This window comes from Theropithecus gelada, chromosome 2, assembly GCF_003255815.1.
Source record: "Theropithecus gelada isolate Dixy chromosome 2, Tgel_1.0, whole genome shotgun sequence".
Lineage (NCBI taxonomy): Eukaryota > Metazoa > Chordata > Mammalia > Primates > Cercopithecidae > Theropithecus > Theropithecus gelada.
The window spans coordinates 35,450,619-35,472,529 of NC_037669.1; positions in this window are offsets into that span (position 1 = coordinate 35,450,619).

Below are 21,911 nucleotides of genomic sequence, written 5' to 3' on the forward strand. Positions count from 1 at the left end.
CTGTTGACATGTTGTTTGACTTGGTAGGAATCATGCTGCATTTATCTGGTTATCTCTATCAAAATCTCTTATTTCCCAGAGTTATTGTGGGAAAGATTTTGCCCAAGTGATGCATGATACTTGTAATTATAAAATATTTTGCACTAAAAATGGTAATTGCTTATGTCAGTTTATTCTGTTAGATTTAATCATGGTATTTGCAAATATACCAGGAAGGAAAGTAATGAAATATTATTTGAAGACACTTTAGGGTCTCCTTCGTGTCTGGATGAATATATTTAATCTGTCTACAGGTAGATTAAGAGTTTTTTTAACAAATACTTGAAATTTGTGTTCAACATAATTGCAGCTTAATTTTTGAGGCAAGAAGAGTTAGTATTTTTTGAAAGTCCTCAGGATTATGAACAATACTGATTTGGTGGAGCTATCATCCTGAATCATATCATAAATTGCTGAACTCACATTATTCATTTATTCATACATTCATTCAAAAGCAGTGCATTGAATTCTTATATATCAGTGACCAGGCCAGGTACCAAAGATACGTGGTTGAATAAACACCTTGTCTAGTACTCACTTAATAAGTGAATGAATAAATGCATCTATGAATATCTATCTATCTCTGTCCTACAGAGGACCTCACACTCTAATAGAGGAGACAAAATTATACATAGCTAACTATAATACAATATTTAAAAGGTGATAACAGAATGATATTCAAAGTGCCATGGAAGAAGGCACGTATTATTTCTGCCTAGCAGCAGTGTCAGGAAATGCTTCCTACAATGATGCTTAACTAGGATATCAAAGAACTAGCCAACTCAAACCTCAAAATCAATGTAGAAATTCCGTCATATACTGACTAATTTTTTTTCAATATTTTAAAAATGTTGGCTTACTTACAGCACTGTGGTTAAAAATCCAATAGTCACAAAAGGGTACGTGTGAAAGGTTTTTATCCCAAATTTGTCACCTAGTTATCCATCATTCCCTTAGCTTGGAGAATCCAGTGTAATCAGCATCCAAAGATACTTTACACAAAGACAAACAAATACATATGGAGAGTCTGTGTGTACACTTCCAGTTACATCCACATGCACGTATGCACTGACAATTGTCCTGTTTTTTTTCCATAAATAGTAGTACAGGTATAGCTTAGACATATCATAGGTTTGGTTCCATGGGTTTGGATCACTGCAACAAAGCAAATAAAGAGAGTCCTGTGAAGCTTTTGGTTTTCAAGTGCATTTAAAAGTTATGTTTACACTATAATGCAGTCTATTAAGTATGTAAAGTACTATGTCTAAAAAAAGTATAAACCTTATTTAAAAATACTGCCCAAAATGCTCGCATTCACCTGAACCTTTAGCAAGACATAATCTTTTTGCTGATGGAGGGTCTTGTCTTGATGTTGATGGCTGCTGACTGATCAGGGTGGTGGTTGCTGAAGGTTGCATAAGAATAAAGGATAAAGTTTGTTACACCAATTGCCTCTTCCTTTCATTAAATATTTCTCTGTAGCATGCAATGCTGTTTGATAGCATTCTGCTTACAGAATTTCTTTCAAATTTAGTTCAAATTTGGAGGCAATCCTCTCAAACCCTGTCACTGCCTAACCAACTAAACTTACGTAATATTCTGAATCTTTTGTGCCATTTCCAATGTTCACAGCGTCTTCAACAGGAGCAGATTCTATTTCTAGAAACCATTTTCTTTGCTCAACAATAAGAAGCAATGCCTCATCTGTTTAAGTTGTTCATGAGATTGCAGCAATTCAGTCACATCTTCAGCCTCTGTTTTAATTCTAGTTCTCTTGCTATTTCCACCACATCTGCAGTTACTTTCTTCACTGAAGTCTTGAACTCCACAAAGTTATCCATAAAAATTGGATTCAACTTCTTCCAGTCTCTTGCTCATGTTGTTATCTTGACCTTTTCTCGTGAATCACAAATGTTCTTAATAGGATTTAGAATGGTAAATCATTTCCAGAATATTTTCAATTTACTTTGTCCATATCCATTAGCGTAATCACTATCTATAGAGGCTATAGTCTTATGAAATGTATTTCTTTAATAAGACTTGAAGGTCCAAATGACTGCTTGATCCATGGACTGCAGAATGTGTGTTGCATTGGCAGCAATGAAAACAACATTAATCTCCATTAACATATCTATCAGAGCTCTTGGGTGACCAGGTGCATTGTCATTGAGCAGTAATACTTTGAAATAAATCTTTATTTTTTCCTGAAAAATAGATCTCAACAGTGGGTTTAAAATATTCAGTAAAACATGCTGTAAACAGATGTGCTGTTATCCGGGTTTTGTTGTTCAATTTATGGGACACAGACAGCAGATTTAACATCATTCTTAAGGGCTCTAGGATTTTCAGAATGGTGAATGAGCATTGGCTTCCACTTAAAGCTGCCAGCTACATTAGTCCCTAACATAAGGTAGCATGTCCTTTGAAGCCTTGAAGCCAGGTTTTGATTTCTCCTCTCTAGCTATGGAAGTCTTAGATGGCGTCTTCTTCCAGTGCTATATAAGATTCTTTTATCTACATTGAAAATCTGTTGTTTATTGTAGCCATCTTGATCAATGACATTAGATCTTCTGAATCAGTTAGATCCAGATAACTTGCTGTAGCTTCTCCAGTAGCCCTTGCTGCTTCCCTTTACACCTTTATGCTATGGAGGTGACTTTTTTCCTTAAATCTCGTGGACCAATCTCTGCTAGCCTTATGTTTTTCTTCTGCGGCTTCCTCACTTTTCTCAGCCTTTATAGAATTGAAGAGAATCAGGGCCTTCCTCTAGGTTATTATGCTTTGGCTTAAGGAAATGTCATGGCTTATTTGATCTTCTATCCAGACCACTAAAACTTTCCTCATATTAACAAGAAGGCCATTTCACTTCTTTATCATTCCTGTGTTCACTGAAGTAGTGCTTTTAATTTCCTTTAAGAACTTTTCATTTACATTTATAACTTGGCTAACTGTTTGGTACAAGAGCCCTAGCTTTCAGGCTATTTGACCTTTTGGTGTGCTTTGCTCACTAAGCTTAATCATGTCTAGCTTTTGATTTAAAGTGAGAGATGTGACTGTTCCTTACACTTGAACACTTAAAGGCTATTGTAGGGTTATTAATTGGCCTAACTTCAATATCATTGTGTCATAAGGAAAAGGGAGGCCTGAGGAGAGGGAGAGAGATGGAAGAACGGCAGGTCAATGGAGCAGTCAGAGCACACACAACAGTGCAGTTAAATTCAATGTCTTATATGGGCACTGTCCATGGTGCCCCAAAACAATTACAAAGTAACACGAAAGATCAGTGATCACAGGTCACCATAGCAGATATAACAACAATGAAAAAGTTTGAAATATTGCAAGAATTATTAAAATGTGACACAGAGACATGAGGTGAGTACACGCTGTTGAAAAAAAAATGGCGCCAATAGACTTGCTTGATGCAGGGTTGCCACAAACCTTCAATTTATAAAAAACCAAATAACTCTGAAGCGTAATAAAGTGAAGCACACAAAACAATATATGCCTGTATGGTATAGATATTGTTCTGTACTTTGCTTTTTCACTTAAACATATTTCTTAGAGATCACTTCCTATCAGATTTTTGTCACTTTAAGTCTTTTGCTGTAATAAAAAAGTCTTGTGCCAATATTCCCATATATGTTATATTTTGTAGTAATAATCCTGAGCAAAGACCATTGCAAGATCAAAGGGTAATTTGGATAGATATTGCCAAGTTGCAACACTGTCCCCACAGTGTACGAGAGTGTCTCTTTTTCTGTATTAGCATTAGCTATTCTTTAGCAGTTTGCTCTAAAATTCTTTTGATTTTTACTAATTTGGTTTGTCCCCTTCTGCTTTTAAACACCCCAATTATGAGTCATTTAATTCCCATATTTGACCCTAGGTCTTTTTTTTGTGTGTTCAACGGATGCCAAAATCACTGAAACTTTATAGTAAATTTTTAAATTTTAGAGAGCAGGCACCCTGAATGCAATTCTCATGTATTTACTTTTTGGAAATTTAGTAACAACTGAAAAATTTACATTAAAAATATCACTTTGGCATTTTGTTTAGGATAGCATTGCACTTACAGATGCATTTGGGAAATGTATCTTCTATATAAAACCCAGTCTCCTTATCAGGAACATGGCATATTTCTCCTTACTCAAGACATATTTTATTCTGTTCATAAGGTTTGTTTGTTCATTCAAGTCTTGCACATTTCTTAATTTTGTTTAGTTCATATTTAGCATTTTTATTATTATGTCTATATAAATATGGCTTATAGTTGTGCTAACTAATAAACCATCACACTTTTATCTATATACAATGTTTTTGTTTTTCTGAAGCCATCAATTACCTCATATATATATTTATATATGTGATTATACATAAATATATATATATATAAAAAATGTATTTTATATGCTAAGATGTCTGCTGGCTAAGTTTCCCCACACTCCCCCAGTGGCTCTATTAAGTATCTCTCAGTTGTCCATGTGTTTAAACCTGTCACATATCCCATCAGTTCTATTTTTTTTTCTGGTGATATGTTTCCTAGAGTCCTCTGTCTTCCTACTCCAATTATACTTGTTGCTCCTAGGTCTTCTGCAAAATCACCACCCTGGGCATTCACTTCCCAGTTACCCTGGGGTTTGCCTTTGCCTCTATACTATTGCATTTCTTGTCTCCTGTGTTTCATGTCTTCCTCATTCTTGGTTTTATCTACCATTTTTGGTGAAGTATAGACTCTGGAAGCTCTAGAAAGAATTCCGGGTCAAACATGTCTCCCTCAAAATGTAGAAGGCAAGTCTCCATTATCTTCCAGATTCTTGCATGTGTCTGCTAAGAAGTTTGAAGTTTTTCTTTTCTATGTAATCTGTCTTTCTCTCTGGAAACTTTGAAGATCTTGTTTTTACTCCTAATGTTTGGAATTTCCATGACAGAAATATCTTTTAAAAAATTGCTATGCCAGGAATTCAGTGGGCTTGAGATTCACGTCTTTTCATTCTAGAAAATGTTCTTGTATCACTTCTTTAAGAAATTGTTTCTTACCATCTCCTTTTTTGTTTTTCTGGGACTCCTACTAATTAGATTGTGGGCCTCCTGGAGAGATAAGATGAATGTAGACTCATTCACCAAATGCTAACCCAGATGAATTGCATTATTAAATTTGAAAGTACTCCCTTTATGAAAGACACACAGAAACAGTATATGCTATAGCCATAAAATGGAATTTAACATCAAGAAGTGGTTAAAACTGAAACTAATGATATGTATGTTTTAAGATATTTTAATGTGTGCATGTGATACGCATAATGATAAAACCATCTGTGGAGGCCTACTGACCTGGATTGAGTTTACTTTGCCCCTTAGTGCCTACTTAAACTCTCTAAATAGGTTTCCTCATCTGTAAAATTAGGAGGATTATGGTACTCATTATATTTAATTTTGACAGTTAAATAAGAAAATGTATTTAAAGAAGCTTGCACAATGTCTGGCATACAGTAGTTACTCAATAAACATTATTTGTATATTGTTACTGATGGAATGAGTTACTAAGGGGAAGTTGAGAATGTTCAGAATATTTTACCCATTAGAATTTTACTTCATAGAGAGCTGCCATGTGTTTCTACAAACATCCTGCTGTGACTCTGTATGACATGAACATTGCACAAAATGGGCCATTTGTCTGACTTCAGAATAGCATACCTAATATTATATTCCAGAAAACCCTTTTTGTTGCCATGCTGATGAATAGCTCAAGAAATTATTTATCAAGCTATGTGATTTAGTTAACCCAGTCAGATACTCGTTTAATCTGTGAAGAAAGATAGGCAATCAAATGAAGCAAGAAAGATGGGCACAAGCAGAAAGAGGTGGTGATGTCAGAGGAAGAAAAACAAATGTAGAGGGCACCAAAACCAAGAGCAGGCTATTAGAAGAAGGAGAGACCTCAAAAATCCATTGGGTTGAGATGTTGTTTGAGTAAAAAGGTTCTGTTAGTGTGCTAAGTGAAATTCCCTGGAATACTCCCAGAAACAGTCTAGTGGGTTAATCTCATCAGAGACACAAATGACAAGACCATTGGAGATGGAGACACAAATTCACTAGAATAGTTTTGGCTGTCAAAGTCATTCCATCATGCAGCTAAAACCAAGAGGGAGAAATGTTAGTTTTTATGCCTAGGGTTTATTCACTGAGTAATAGCAGAGGATCTTCAACTCTATTCATGTACTTGTATATCTGTGTAAGATTCCATGGGTCCCTGGTGCTTTGACTGTTGTCTCGTTATCTGATTGCTCTGGTTTATCATGCTCTTTCTGAAACAAAGACTAAGAAAAAGGAGAAACACAACCCATGGAATAACATCCTACTCCTAATTTAGAGTGATGTGATGTTAACAGTAGCTCACCTGATCACCCATGAGGCCTCTAAAGTCCTTAGTTTCTCCTAGGGTTTTGTGGCAAAAGTGATGAAGTGGGACTAGATAGAATTATTTTCTAGTCATGGTTCTGCCAATTGTTCTGAGGGAAAACCCCTAACTTCTCTAAGGCTCCACTTTTCATGTCTATAAAATTATTTTATTCCTGTAGCGAGACGATTCTTAAGCCCTTTGGGTCAAGTGCCATTTGAGAATCTGATAAAAGCCACAACTTCTCTCCTTAGATTTATGCATGTTGCAATATTACAGATTAGCAAAAAGTGACCATACACAGGCAGGCATCCTCTGCAAAGTTAGATTGGATTTCTAACTTATTTTCCCAAAAATACAAAATATTTGAGAAATGAGGTGGCCACACAAACCAGAAATAGATGCAATCAATCCCAGTGTAGTTTCTCTCGGGCCTAAGGTGCCTAACAGGGGCCAATTACACTATTTGTGCAAATTAGAATCTCACCTGATCCAAGAGGGGAAATTCTTGCTGTGTCACTCTCCTTTATATTCAAGGCTTGTACCTCCATTGGTGAGCTTACACTAACAGCCTGTGAACTTCCAGTTAAGAAAATTTTTTACAGAAAATTGGTTCTTTATTCTGTAATCGAATGGTATCAGCTCAGCCACAGTCTTATCTAGGGAAAAAGCAAAATCAATGCCCTGATCGCTACATCAACTGTTTTAGACTTTCAATAGATAAATCATTTCTTTCCACACATACACACACACCCACACCCACACCCGCTTCCCCGCTCCCCCCACCACCACATACACACACTACACAGTGCATGGTTTGGCACATAATTTCAGAGAGTTCAGACACTCCCCCAAATTTATCCCATGCACTCCAGATTAAGAGTCTCTGATCTGGAGTATCTTTATGATGTTTCTGACATCTAAAATGTTATCATCTTTTTTTTTTTTTTTTAAGACAAGGCCTTACTCCCATTGCCCGGGCTGGAGTGCAGTGGTGAACTCATGGCTCACTGCAGCCTCAAACTCCTGGACTCAATCAATCCTCATCCTTAGTCTTAACCTCCTAAGTGTCTGGGACTATACGTATATGCCACCATGCCTGGCTAAATTTTTTTTTTTTTTTTTTTTGTAGAGATGGGGTTTCGCCCTGTTGCCTAGGCTTGTCTCAAACTCCTGAGCTCAAGAGATCTGCCTGCCTCAGCCTCCCAAAGTGCTGGGAGATTACAGGCGTGAGCCATAATGCCTACTAAATGTTATCATTCTAAGCAAGCTATAATATTTTTCTTATCACCAGTATTCCTTCAGACTACAGTGGGAGGATTTGGGGGTGGAATGAGTAACTTTCATGTTTACAGCTTTCAGACCAGCAATACAGCTTTTTCTTTTTAATTTATTATTTTTCTCTGTTTTAATGGTAAAGTTGATAGAGTGTTGAAGCTAACATGAAAAGTTCAGAACAATTTCATCTCTTACTCTTGTTCACATTAGAGATTATTATGTTCCAGAATCATGTTTCTAAAATCCAAGATGAAATATTTTGGGGGAGTCTTTCTATATTGACTTCAGCTGTGAATGAAGTAAAAGTATTGTGGTTTCTGTCTCTACTTAATTTAATCTACCACTTTGTCTTGAGAGAAATGAGATATCCTACCTTTTATCTTTCATCTGAAATTTCATCTCGGCAAATTCCTGTTTAACCAGAAATTGGTTTCATACTCATGGTCACCATTATTATTTGTTCATTTAATACTGTTCAACTAAACATCTTGTGGTGCCCTTACTGACCTATTTAGCCATTCATTCCAAAAATAATCTATGGGAAGGGGTAACATTTACTGAGCATTTACTGTGTGCTGGGTACTGTGCTAAACACTTTGCAAATACCATCTCCTTTAATCCTATTTTGATTGCTTCTTTTCAGGGATCTGGAAGTTATATTCTGCTTTACCATGATTTGAACCAACAGGTTATAACTGTTTGTGAGAAAGAAATGCATTTCATTTCCCTGAAGCCTTGGGGTCACCCTGCTGTGCTACCTCGGTGGTTAGTAAGAAAGTGGAGATAAGGACAAAGGCCATGTAGCAGCTGTATGGAAGGGAAAATTGCTGGGTTTCTGAGTGGTACCAGGAATTGACTGCTTTAACCTCCAACTGAGGATCTTGGAAAACCTTGGAAGTGAAGAAGGATCAGGGAAATAAAACTTGTGAGTGCCTCCTAAGTATCATGCTTAGTAATATATGCTTTGCTATATTTCATCCTCACTTTACTATGTGAAATTGGTCTTATTACCTCTGTCTTCAGAGAAACCTGAGGCTCAGACAAGTCACATGGCTAATGCATGTTGCTATGGTTTGAATATTTGCACCCTTCAAAAATCATGTTGAAATGTAATCTCCAATGTGGTGGTACTGAGAGGCGTGCCTTTAAGAGGTGATTGGGTCATGAGGGCTCTGCCCTCATGAATGGATTAATCCATTCATTAGTTAATGGATTAATGGGTTATCATGGGAATAAGATTAGTGGCTTTATAAGAAGGGGAAGAGAGATCTGAGCTAGCACAATCAGCCCCCTTGCTATGTGATGTTCTTTGCTAACTCGGGAATCTGCATTGTCCCCACCATCAAGAAGGCCCTCACAAGATGCAGCCCTTTGACCATGGACTTCTCAGCCTCCATAACTGTAAGAAATAAATTGCTTTTCTTTATAAATTACCCAGTCTCAGGTACTCTATTACAAGCAGCAGAAAATGGACCAACATACGTGTGAAACTGGGGCTTGAACTAGTCCTGTTAGCCTTCAAAAAAAAAAAAAAAAAAAAAAACCTTTTTCCTCTGCTTCACAATGGAGAGGAAAGAAGAGAAAAAGGCATGGTGGGGAGGGGAATTGTGCATTTACAAAAGCAACGTGAACATCAGAAGTTAAGAGGTTAAGACTGACAGAACCTGATCAGAATTCCTGACTTAGATGCTGGATTGATAGGAGGCTGTGTTAACAACCTGAAGGTAGGAAAAATTAGATGTTGGGAAGCAAATAGAGAAATAAAAAATAATACATATACTCAATTTACAGCTGAAATAACCCTGTTTAAATTGATTGTTTTAGACTGTGAGCCACATTCTTTCATAATATATGCTATAAACTATTTTGAGCAGCTGATCTTTTTTTTTTTTTCTTCAAAATGCATCTGAGGTTTTTTTCTAACTGACCTTAAAAGTTTAATCACATATATCCAAGGGATGATAAAACGTGAGTAAGCCAGTTTCTGAAAATTATTTTGCCCTTTGCAAAACAAGTCTTTTTAGGGAGAGAGACTCCTCCTATCATAATTTAGGGTCTTTAAATTGGAGCAATGAGAAATCATCTTAATTAAGGAAAACCCTTAAGTCTTCCCCAACAGCTGGTTTGCTTGCAAGTAGGAAAGACTAAAAATGAATCAGAGAAAAAGGGTTTGCACAATTTCTAAAATAACTTGATATATTTAGAAGTGTGACTCTGTGTGTGTTTTCTTGTGCAAATCTAGAAAACCAGAGAGCTTGTGTGAGTTTTAACTATGTTGTAATTTTCAGAATCTTCAAGTATCACATAAAATACACAGCATAGTTCTGCAGTTCTATAATGTTCTGTTTTGCTTGGTTGTGAGATTCATATTGGCATAGCAATGTATGAGAGTAAACATTTAATATTTTAAATTTATAAAATGCAGTTGCTGTATGTACAAACATAGTAAAAAGGTATATGATAGTGTGTAAGATATTTTAGGTATATGATACCTTGTGGCTATTAATGAGAAACAGTACACCAGAGAAGTGCTGTTTTAGACAGGTGTGTGCATCCCTTTTCCCCTCTGTAACCTGTGATGTTATTTGGAGGTTTGTCCATTGAACAACAGGTGGTGCCTAATGTTAAAAGCCAAAAAGCAGTTACTATGGAAACCAGATGCAAATTTAGATCTGCGTCCACTTTTTACCACGTACAGAAAAAAAAAATGCTATAATAGAAATAAAAAAACTGAAATATGATTCACATTCATGTCTTCTGAGTCTTAAATGTCTGCCAAATACGGAGATGTTAAATAAGCTACAACTTCTTAGCCTGAACTTCCAATAAAATCTTAAAAATGATGAAATTAGAGAACACTTCAAAATGTTCTTTTTATTTCTTCATTTGTCAAAATTCCCTTTTCTAAATATAGATCTAAAATAATAGCAAATCTATTTTTGGACTATGTAAAATCTATAAATGTATAGATAAATAGTATTTACAGTACTAAGTGCTTATTATATATAATTTATAAAATGCTGAAAAGTAAAATGAAAACAAGTCATGCATAGTTCCAAGACACAGAGAAAACAGTCTTTTTAATATAATTATTTAATATATTTGAGATCATGCACACATACTATAAACACATGTGGTTTGTTCTGTTGCTTTTTTTCATTTAACATAACATCACAACATCATAAGCCAACACATTAAAAATAGTTACTGGACATAACTTTAACAACAGCACAATATATGATTCTATAGATAGACCTTAAAGTACTTCATCTTTCCTGTTTTTTTCAACAAATTAGGAGTTTGAGCTTTTTTGTTATTATATTTTAACACTGTCTTTGTGCATAAACATCATCCACATTTTACATATGTGCCTGTAAGTAGAATAGTAGGGTAAGAAATACAAATTTTAGATTAATGTATATTCCTTTCTTACATATATGTAATATATATAGTATTATATATACATTACATATATAAAGAGAGAGAGAGAGAAATTTTTTTTCCTTTACGAAAGACAGAAAACCAATTAAAACTGAGGGAATGAGGTAGGAGAAAGTTTTTGGTCCGCATAACTCAAATAAACCTGACTTTAGGTACGGTTTGACTCAAGGGTTTTAACAATGTTAATATCAATAACAGCGAATATTTCTTGAACAGTTTCTACATGTCAGGGACTGTTATGTACTTTATATAACTAACTCATTTAACTTTCACAGCATTCTATGAAGAAAATACAACTATGATTCCCATTTTACAGCTTTCTCTTGATCTCCTGTTTCTGCTCTCCTCTGTATGGCCTCATTCCCAGGCAGGTTCTCTCTCTCTAGCTGCTCCAGATTCATTCCCTCAGACCAAAGTCCACAAAATGACTCTTGCCTCTTTCCCACTTGCTCAGGCAAAAGTTTCACAGTTAACTCTGGTCCTGCCTCCTGGATTGGCCTTGACCCCATTCTTGGCCCCATTGCTAAGGGAACATTAGACCCTGATATGTCATTCCTGAGCTAAACTCTTACCCACCCCTGGAGCTGGGAATGGAGTTAGCTGCCTCAAAGTACATGACCTCAGAGTAAAGGATGGAATATTTCCCCAAAGATAAACCAAGTACTGTTTTCAAAAGCAGAGTAAATGGAAAGCAGATGGTCACTTCCACTACAGCATCAAATCCCACTACAATGAGGACTCAGAAATTTTTGGTTGCATTTAGAGAAGAGAACAGTGCATCAAGCTATTTGGACGAAACATATCTTTCTGGTTCAAGATTCTGAGGACTAGCAATTAATACATTTTCAGATTCACAATGCAAAGGAATAGTTTTAAATAGTCTGAAAGAACTATTTAGATGCCAGCCACAACTTAAATAAATGTGTTCATTTTACATACAAATCTAAATATACATGTAAATGAAGAAATCTGAAGAAACCCTAGTGGATTCACTCTTTCCAGCTTAAAGCACACTCCATTATTTTCCTAAATATATGGGTGTGGTCCAAGAAAATATCTAGATAGAAGTCTTTTTTCCCAACAATATGACAAAATATATGGTTTCTTTGCTGCTTCGTCAGTGATTGGGGTTTGATATAGACTGTAACTTTCTACAATTAGAAAATCAGCCACAAGAACAGTGGTTTCAGTGTCTTATTACATTCACCAAGTATGTCTGTTTATTAATCTTGATGTTGTTTGCTATGTAATGGAGGTAATGCAGATAGGGGAAAAAAAATGTCTGAGCTGTACATGGATTGCTATGGAAACAGCAGCTGACCAATCAATGGAGAGTAGTCAGAACATATGCTTCCTCTCCTCTGCAGTCCTGATGAACTGCTGTCCTGCTCTTGCAATCCTTTTGGCTCTGTTGCCACTTGTAGCAATAGCTTTTTGACATCTAAATATATGACTCACACCTGTTATTTAAAAATCAGATGTATAAATGATTAGTCTTAAAATATTCAATCTCTCTGTACAAACATGTTCACAGGCAGTTATTTCTCCCTCCAAAGTATTTTCTAAATATCTTCTGCATCCGTCACTCCTAATCCTTTTACTCGCTGTTTCCTTACACCATCCAGCTCACTTGCTTTCCCTCCCCTTTGCTTTCCCAAACCTCCTTAGTCTATTAGCAGGTAGCATTTTCTTCAACATGGAGAAATATAAATCAACATGAGTCCATTTAAAACTTTGTCCAATTTTAGAGTTAATTTTTTTTAAGTACTTGAAAAACATATTCAGAACTACAAGAGGGTTCAACCACCAGACACATGAGAAAGGCAATTTCACATTTCTCTGTAAGTCCAGGAAATATAAACAGATCTGTTTCTTAGGAAAGCTCAAGAAAAATGTGAAGAAAGAAAATAGAGGCTTTAGAAGCATAGTCTAAGTTTAAAAATGAATAAATCACATTTGACAATAATCTGCCAATTGTGCGACTAGTCACATTGATTAGAAAAGGTGGTCGTAGATTTCTCTGGGGTAGTGAACCCTTGATCTGCATAAAACTTCAGTCTCTTGTGGCCTTAAATAAATTGGGATAGTGGAGAGAGAGGGAGAAAATGTTATCTGCAATAGCTTCAGTGAGCAGGAAGGGATGTGTGCCATGATGATAAAGACAAAATAGGGCCCTCTGGTCTTTGCTATTGTCGTTGCATAAAAAGATTTAAAGGACTGACTTCCACTGAGCAGATTGAACAATAAATAATGGCTGCTGACATTTAAACCTATCTCCAGATCACACAGTAAATCTGTGGGGATGATTGAGCACAAGTCTTAGAATCATTTAATATTCAACTGATCCACTGGTAGAACAATGGGCTGATTTGGTAATATGGTGATATTCTTATTATCTGGGCTCACTGAAGAAATAAGCATTCTTAAAAACAGTTATTTTTGTATATACACTGAGGCTTTAAAGAAAAGGTCGATACTCATTTCCATGCCTTTTTCGGGAATTATTCTGGGAGCTTGGTATCATCAGTAAACAATGAAAGATTTCCTGACTTCATGGGGTGTACATTCTAGAAGAGGAAGCAAACAATAGAAATAAATGGATTAAACAAATTCATTTTATAGTATGCTGGGAAGTAAATGTTCTTGTTAAGGTGGCCGTAGCATCTTAATTACCAACACCTTACCTTTCTTGGTTTCCTCCGAGCATGAGGTATTGTTGCGCCTATTCTTATTTTATCTTTCATCTCATAGATGGGCAAATGTTTGGGGAGTACTTACTAAACTCCAGGCATTGTGCTGGGTGCTAGGGATTCAGCAGAGTATGTGGCATGTTGTAGCTACCCCCTTATCTTCTCAGTCCTCTCTTTTCTCAAGCCACTGATGGCCTCCTCTCCCTCTTTAGCAAGCCCCTTCTTTTCTGTCTGCTCCATACTTATTAGGATTTTCCTTCTATATTTTGTCCACAGTCCTCTTAGATCCACATGCTTTATTTGTGATCTCACTGACTTTCTGAGTCTCTAACTGTCATTAATGTCCTAATAACTCTATCTCTCCATCATATCACAATAATCCATTTATTTATTCCTTTAATAAATATATACAAGCATTTACTCTTTTCTAACCACTACCCTGGGGAATTCAAGAATATGTAAAAAGGACATGATCTTTGCCCTCATGGAGATTACAGTCTAATGGAGGAGACAGACAAAAAACAACTGAACAACTGAACAAGAAAAGGAATGAAAATAATAACACATTTTAACAATTTTCACAGTTTAACAATTTTCATGCATGAAACAAACAAGGGGAGAAGAATAAGAACATATGAAATCTGCTATCAGATAGGATGGTCAGGATGGACTCTGTGGAAGGAACATTTGGGCATAAATTAAATGATACACATAAAACAGCTTAGTGAGAGTCTTCAGAGTTAAGACCATTCTAAGTGAAGGGAATAGCATAAGCTTATGCTAAGGTGCTGGGGGGGAAAATGTTGCTGACCTCGGTAAATGGATGAAAATGAACTTGGGAGAGGGTATTGTAAGACTAGTTTGGAGAAAAACATAATAGTGAGATAATGCAGGATCTTGAAGTCCTGAAAAATAATTTGGATTCCCTTTTGGGTAGATTTAAAAGGAACTGAATTATTCTAAGCAAAGGATTGATGCAATGTAATTCACTTCTTTATTATTACTCTTGCTACTTAGAAGAAAGTGGAATTAGTGATCCCTTAAGAGGCTGTTGGAGTTCAAATGAGGGATGCATAACTGAACTAGCTGATGGCAGCAGATGTGAATGGAAGCCAGTGGATTTGATATGAATGTTTCAGCATAAGCAATAGGACTCAATATTGTTGGATGGTGTGTGGTAGTTGGGAAAAATGGAGGAATCAGAAATGATTCATAAGTATCTTGCTTGAGAAAATGGGTGTGTATTGGTGTCATTTCAGAGTTTGAAGGTAATCTACTTCATGAATTATTGCCACAGTTCTGTATTTTTCTACTGGTCACTAGGCTTTTATCTCTCCAGTCCATCTTTCATCATGCAGAAAGAGAGATTTGGCTCTCAGACATAATTTGATTCTTTCTGGCTCCTATTCAAAAGTCCTTTTTGATTACCCAATGCTTATAGTTTTAAATATACAAACATGTTGGATTGGGATTCAACCTATTTTCTGGCGTCACTCTGCTGCTGCCCTCCATACCCTGGGTTGTTCCTTTCACAATGAATGTCATGCCATTCTCTTGATGCCACCATCATATTTCCCATACTTTTTTTTTTTTTTTTTTTTGCCCAAGACCTGGAATGTTCTTCATATTCTTCTGCACCTGGAAAACTCTGACTCACCTTTCAGGACCCTGGTCCAATGTTTTCTTCTTAAGGGACCCTCCTTGACTTCTTTAGATAGGGTGACTTGATGGCTATCAATTACCATCTCTCTGCTAGAGCATTTACTGCATTTTGTAATTTGCCAGTTCATACGTCTGTTTATCTTGTTAGACCTGCATTTCTCCAAGCATGATAATAAGACCACTTGCATTAGAATCTCCTGAGATATTTATTAAAAATGTAGATTCCTGGCTCATTCTCATTCTCTTTGCATCAGAATCTTTCTGAGTGGAGCCTGAGAATCTCTGCTTTAATCAACTCTTCAAGTGATTGTTATATATACTAAGCTCCAAGAATCACTGCAGTGGGTTTTTTCAAGGGCAGGGCCCTATCTAATGCTTCTCTTTCTCCACCACTTAACACACAGGACATGCTCAAAAGATGTTTTTGGAATGGATACTGATTTCAAACTAATATATATTATTTATCTAACATACCAATTATTCATTCAACACATAATTGACTCTGATTAGTACTATATTATTAGCAAGTTTCTAACATTCTGGCTTTTCATTCATACTGTGTGAAGATCTTTTAAAAACCCACATGCTATAGCATTGCAAGAGAAAATTAGACATTTATTCCTTCACACAATCTTAAAAACAGGAAAAAAATACAAATCTCAATTTCTCCTTAGAAATGATGTTTTCTATAATGTTAGCCAAGATATGCACAAACAAGAGAGATAGAAATAATTAGCTAAAATGTTTGTAAGAAGTACACATGTCCAGAAAATTCACTGAAAGCTAACCGTCCCATAGAAGTAGAACACACCACAGTGAACCCTCAAGATTACAATTAAATAGGCAAGTGAAATTTAGTTTCTCTTCTCACTTGTTAGTGCCCATATATGTATGTTCCATAACACTTTTCTCTGAGAGCATTTTTTTGTTATTCATCATTTATTACTAAAAAATAATGACTCTCATAAACTTTGAAAGTATAAGTACTCATCTTACTTTTCTTGGATTACCTTTTGTTTGGACCAACTCTGCACCAGGATTCCTGCCCTTGTCTTCCTGCCCAGCCCAGTCTGCCATGCCTCCCCTGTCTCTCACCTCCTACCTGAGGCTATATTCGGCCACTTTTTTCCACAGGTATGCAGCTGAACTGCTGAACAATGCAGAGTGGCTGCGAAAGCTGAGGTTAAAGGCTATGGGGAAAAGTCTGATCCTTAGAGAGAAACTAGGGAATGGGAGATCCAAGTCCAAGATGGCCTAGGGGAGAGGACAGACCACAGTAAGAGGAGGAAGGATATCCTCTACCTCAGGACATCTTGAGGCAATGGTCAAACCCACAAGGAGCTAAGGTAAAGGAGAGATGGAGAGGGAGGACTTGGCCATCATGTTATTAACATGAAAATTCATTTTCTAGTTGATTGTACTAGAATCAATGAATTCTATACCAGGTGAAACACACAGCAGCCACTAAAAATACAAATATGTTGAGTTCCTCAAGAGAGAGATACCCATGAGCCCAAATTCTATTTGCATAAGAAGATAAATAGTGTCAATATCTCAATGAAATCTTCAGAATGATAAAACTGTCCTGAAAGACTCCAGCATCTCCTTTCCCTCTTCCCTTCCTTCCCTTCCTTTACATTCCATGTGAAGCTCTGTGAATCTAGGATTTTCCTGCTTTTTTTCATCCTAGGAAGGTTAAAAAGTAGGAAGATTACTGTTTGTTACCTTGGACAAATAAAGTAGTAACCAGGCCTCTTCTAGGTCACTAACATGAGTCTCCAAGTCTGATATCAGCTTAGAGGCAAGAAGTAGCTTCCCATTGAAAACAACACAAACCAAAAGCCTCTCTCACCTGACTGATATTGGCTGAAATTCTGACAGAAAACACAGAACTACTTTGCTCCACAAGCAGTGTTAAAATCATTGCAAACAATACAAATAGGAAGGAGGAAAGATAACCTAAATTCCTGACAGTACATTAGGTATGCTTATAAATTATTCATACATTTTCAGTCAAAATATAATGTAAATATTTTCTACATAAATATCTACATAAATATTCCCAAATTTATGTAGAAGAAAGTGAGATTCAAATAGAAATTGAGCACATAGGTATTTCTTGTGTTGAGGGACTGAACCTATTTGTGTTTTTACTGACTACTATATATATAACCTGATAGGTAATTGATTGATTTCAATTGACTACTGTTTACTCAATTGATTACAATGAACTGAAAGTGAATTTTAATCTTGGATCCCATTTTCTACTGGTTTCTACTTTTAAATGAAAACTTTGGTCTTATGATTTTTCAGCCTGTGCAGTGAAATTGTGACCCAGGCTTAGTTACCAGGAATCCAGTGATCCTAAAACCATTCTAGTAACTAAAGGGAGAGATTGGAAATAGTGGGTTACTGTGAGCCATGAAAACAGCTGGATAACCAGCTGGATAGTTCTTATTTAATTAGGATGGTTTAGTGCTGTGTTAAATGAATAACCTTAGAATCTTCTTGCAAAAGTACCTGGGGTTAAGATTTTCCTTATACTATATGCTACTCACAAGGAAAAACACCAGAATTGTACTTTACTGGTTCATTTGATAAACATTCATTGGGGACCTAGAATTGTATTCCTGGGCTTACAATAGTTCACAAATAGAAAATACTTACATTCTAGAGGAGGGATAATAAACAAAGCAAATAATAACAAATAGTATCAGATGATGATAAATACCGTGAAGGAAAATAAAAGCAGGAGATGGAAATGGAGAGGTCAGGGGTTAGAATTTGAGATTGGTCAGAGAAGTCATAAGAAGGTGGCTTGGGAAATAAGATGAAAAAGAGGTGAAAAAGTAAATCATGTGGCTATCTAGAAGGAGGTCTATTCCATGCAGAAGAAACAAACAGTGTAAATGCCCTAAGGTGAGATAAGCCTGGAATATTCGAGGAATAATAGAGCAAAGCAATGCAGAAAATAGTAAGAAAGAAAGTCAAAGAAGTATCAAGGGGCCTTGTAAACATTATAGAATTTTTCTTTTATTTAGAATGAGATTAGAAGCAATCAGAAGGTTATGAACAGGGTAATATCACCCGATTTATATTTTTAAATAATAACTTTGCTGTTGAGAGTCAAACACAGTGGGAAAATGAATGAAACAGGGAGGTCAGAGTTAAGAGACTGTCTTGGTCTTTCAGGCTGTTGTAACAAAATACCATAAACTGGGTGGCTTAAAAAATAACAGAAATTTATTTTTCACAGTTCTGGAGGCTGGGAAGTCCAAGATCTGGGCACTGGCAGATTTGGTGTCTGGTGAGGACCCTCTTCTGGTTCAGAGTCAGCTGCTTTCCCGCTGTGACCTCACATAGTAGAAGGAGCAAGGAAGCTCTCTGGGGTCTCTTTTATAAGAAAACTAATTTTACTTGGAATGAATTTAAGAGAGGAAGGTAGCTAGAGAGAGAAGCAAGGCCAAGAAATTTTTGTTGTTGTTTTTATAATTGAAGGAATATCATCATTTTTCTAAGCTGGTAGGAATAATTTAATAGCAAGGAAAAATGAGATCTTCCATTAGAGAAGAAAATGCTGTATCTAAAGTACAAGTGGAAGGTTAATCTTAGGAATACGGACCACAGTTACAAAAAGAAAGGCAGCGTTTGTGGGCACAGGTTTTAGTAGGTTACTTAAATACACTGATGCAAGCTTATGGAAGTTCTCTTCTGATTATTTCTATTTTCTCAGTGAATAGGGAAGCAAAGTCATGAGATGAGATGGAAGATTGGATAGGAGGTGGCAGAAGTTTTAGATAGAGAAAAAGTAATGAAATGACCATCTTGGAGAGTGAAAGAATAAACAGATCAGGGAAATAGGGGCTGTTTGAGAATAATAGTGAAGCTTTTGTGTATTTTTCTCTATTCACCTCAGGAGTGCAGATAAAGAGTAAGTGCAGAGTTAGAATTAACCAGAGATGAAGTTTTGTTAAATTACTAGTATTACAAAGAAAGAGAGGGAAAAGGGAATGAAGAATGCTTGCTAGTGTATGAATGTATTCTAACAATAGACAATGGAATTAAGCTGTATAAGGAGGCAACTATTGACTTGACAGAGGTAAAAGGCAGTGATGAAGTCACATGATCTGGTGATATCCAAGGAACCTTGCAGTCATGGTTCTAGCAGTATGAGCTGGAGAGATGATGATGACAGTCTAAGAGGAAGAGGCTTAAGACTGAAAAATGGTCAAGGCATGGGGGTGAAGGATTTGGAAGGATCGTCTACATAGATATTGAAATTGTCAAGAATTACAATACGAGTAGTGTCTAGGATAATGACTAATCCAATAACCAAAATCTCCACGGAACTTGTTTTTGAAGTTAAAGTGAGTGGAAGAGAATAAAAGTTGCTATTGTGTGTGTTTTTTTTAATAAGTCTTAATCTGTCTTGAGATTTTTGGAATACACTAAAACTGGCTTTATTTCTTTCCTTATCCAGATTACTTTCTTTCCCCTACCCTGATTCTTCAAGGTCGAGATATCCTTCTCTCAAACCTTAAATTTCCCTACCTTTTGCTTTCCCCCTCACCAGCACTTTTCCTTTTGCCACCACCTCTTCTAATACACTAATGCTGTCTTTACTTCTTTTTATCCATAATCTCTCTCCCATAGCTCAAGTTTCATTAATGGGAGAGTGAAGTTTGGGATGATCAAGACCAGAAAGAGATTTAGGGCCAGAGACAAAAAATATGAGAGGAAAATGGGGCTGACATATCCAATTTTTATCACCTCCTAAGATCTGTTCTACTCAACTATCCATTAAACTCTGTTCTGACATGGTCTTGATATATTTACATCTTGGGCATGGTGTAAAGTTGCATGCATGAGACTCAATATCAAGGCATTACCTGAATAGATTCAAAATATTCTATGATATGTACAAATGAGTGAAGTAAATTTGATTGCACATTCTGAAAATGTACTCAGAGCTTCTCAAATGAATGTCTTTCTACAGAATAGTAGCAATAATGATGACTACTATGGTTTCTACTGCAATAACAACAAATAAAAAATCAGCTCCTTTTATGACCGAATTGAGCCCTTTGACTTTTGACTACAACATAGCACTGCTTAATAACCAGCAGAACCTATTATTCTCTACCTTACCTTGCATACCATGGAGCTTGCCAACTTGCATTTAAAAATATTTAGAGGATAGACAGCAGCCCTAATTGTAAAAGATTATTTTATGAGAGGAGATAAGAGGTCATCAAATGACAGCTAATAAATACACTTCTTTAAGTCCTGGGTGTGGTAAATTATAGACATTTGCACCTGAAATAAAGTATCTAAAAAACAAGATATATTTTTAAATTGTTATCTACTCTGTAGCACAATTATGGCTAAACATTTACATTCAAATTCTTCTTGGTTCCAAGACTTTAACTCAATTCAATTAGTTTGACATTCTTTGGTATCAGGTGTAAGACAAATTCAAAAATGAATACTGAGCTGAGCTGATCTCTCACACAGCAGCGGAAGACTTTTTTCTTTCCTTTTTCAATAGCTAGAAATCTTCATTCTCATTGATAATCTTCCTGTATAATTTCTCCCAGCATTGTTACTGTTTCTTTGTCATACACATAAAATTTGTGGCAACATCATTAGTTAGTCTTCAAATGTCAGCCTCTCTGGGCTTTCCCCTTACATTTATGGCTATATTTTCATCAGCCTAACACTGAGGAGAATTAAATTTGATCGATACTTATGTAGCAGATCTGGATGACTGGTTGTTGATGGTGATATTTCAATAACTGTATAATTCTCATCTTGGTGCATTCAGATTTAGTGCCCCAGAGTCTCTTTCCCAAGAGGCTGAAAAGTAAGGATCTTTAAACATATTTTATGAAATACATGTGCTGAATTTCAGTGATAGTGTTCAACTTAAATGTGGAAGGCTGCATCTTTTGAGAGCTTGTTGATATCCTTGCTACTGAAAATGTGATCTGTAGACTCCTGGGGCATCACCTGGGATCTAGTTAGAGATGCCTTGCCCACACTTATGAAATCCAGACTCATTCTACATCTACTAAGACAGAATCTGTGTTTTATCAAGCTCCCCAGGCGATTTGTATGCACACTAGAAATGGAGAAGCTTTGATCTATGAGATTTCCTTTGTAGCTATAGAGGAATGGAAAGGGAATGCAAGGAAACCATGCAATAAATATTCATAACATCTATTCATTTACTCAACTTGTATTTATTGGGTGCCTTCTATGGGCCATTCACTGTGCTAAGAGCTAGGGCACAGCAAAGAAAAATTAAGACTCTGTGTATATGGGGATTACAGTTGTGTAGATACTTTGCTATGGACCTAGCATTGTACCAAGCAATATGAGACTGCAAAAGAAGTAAAATTCAT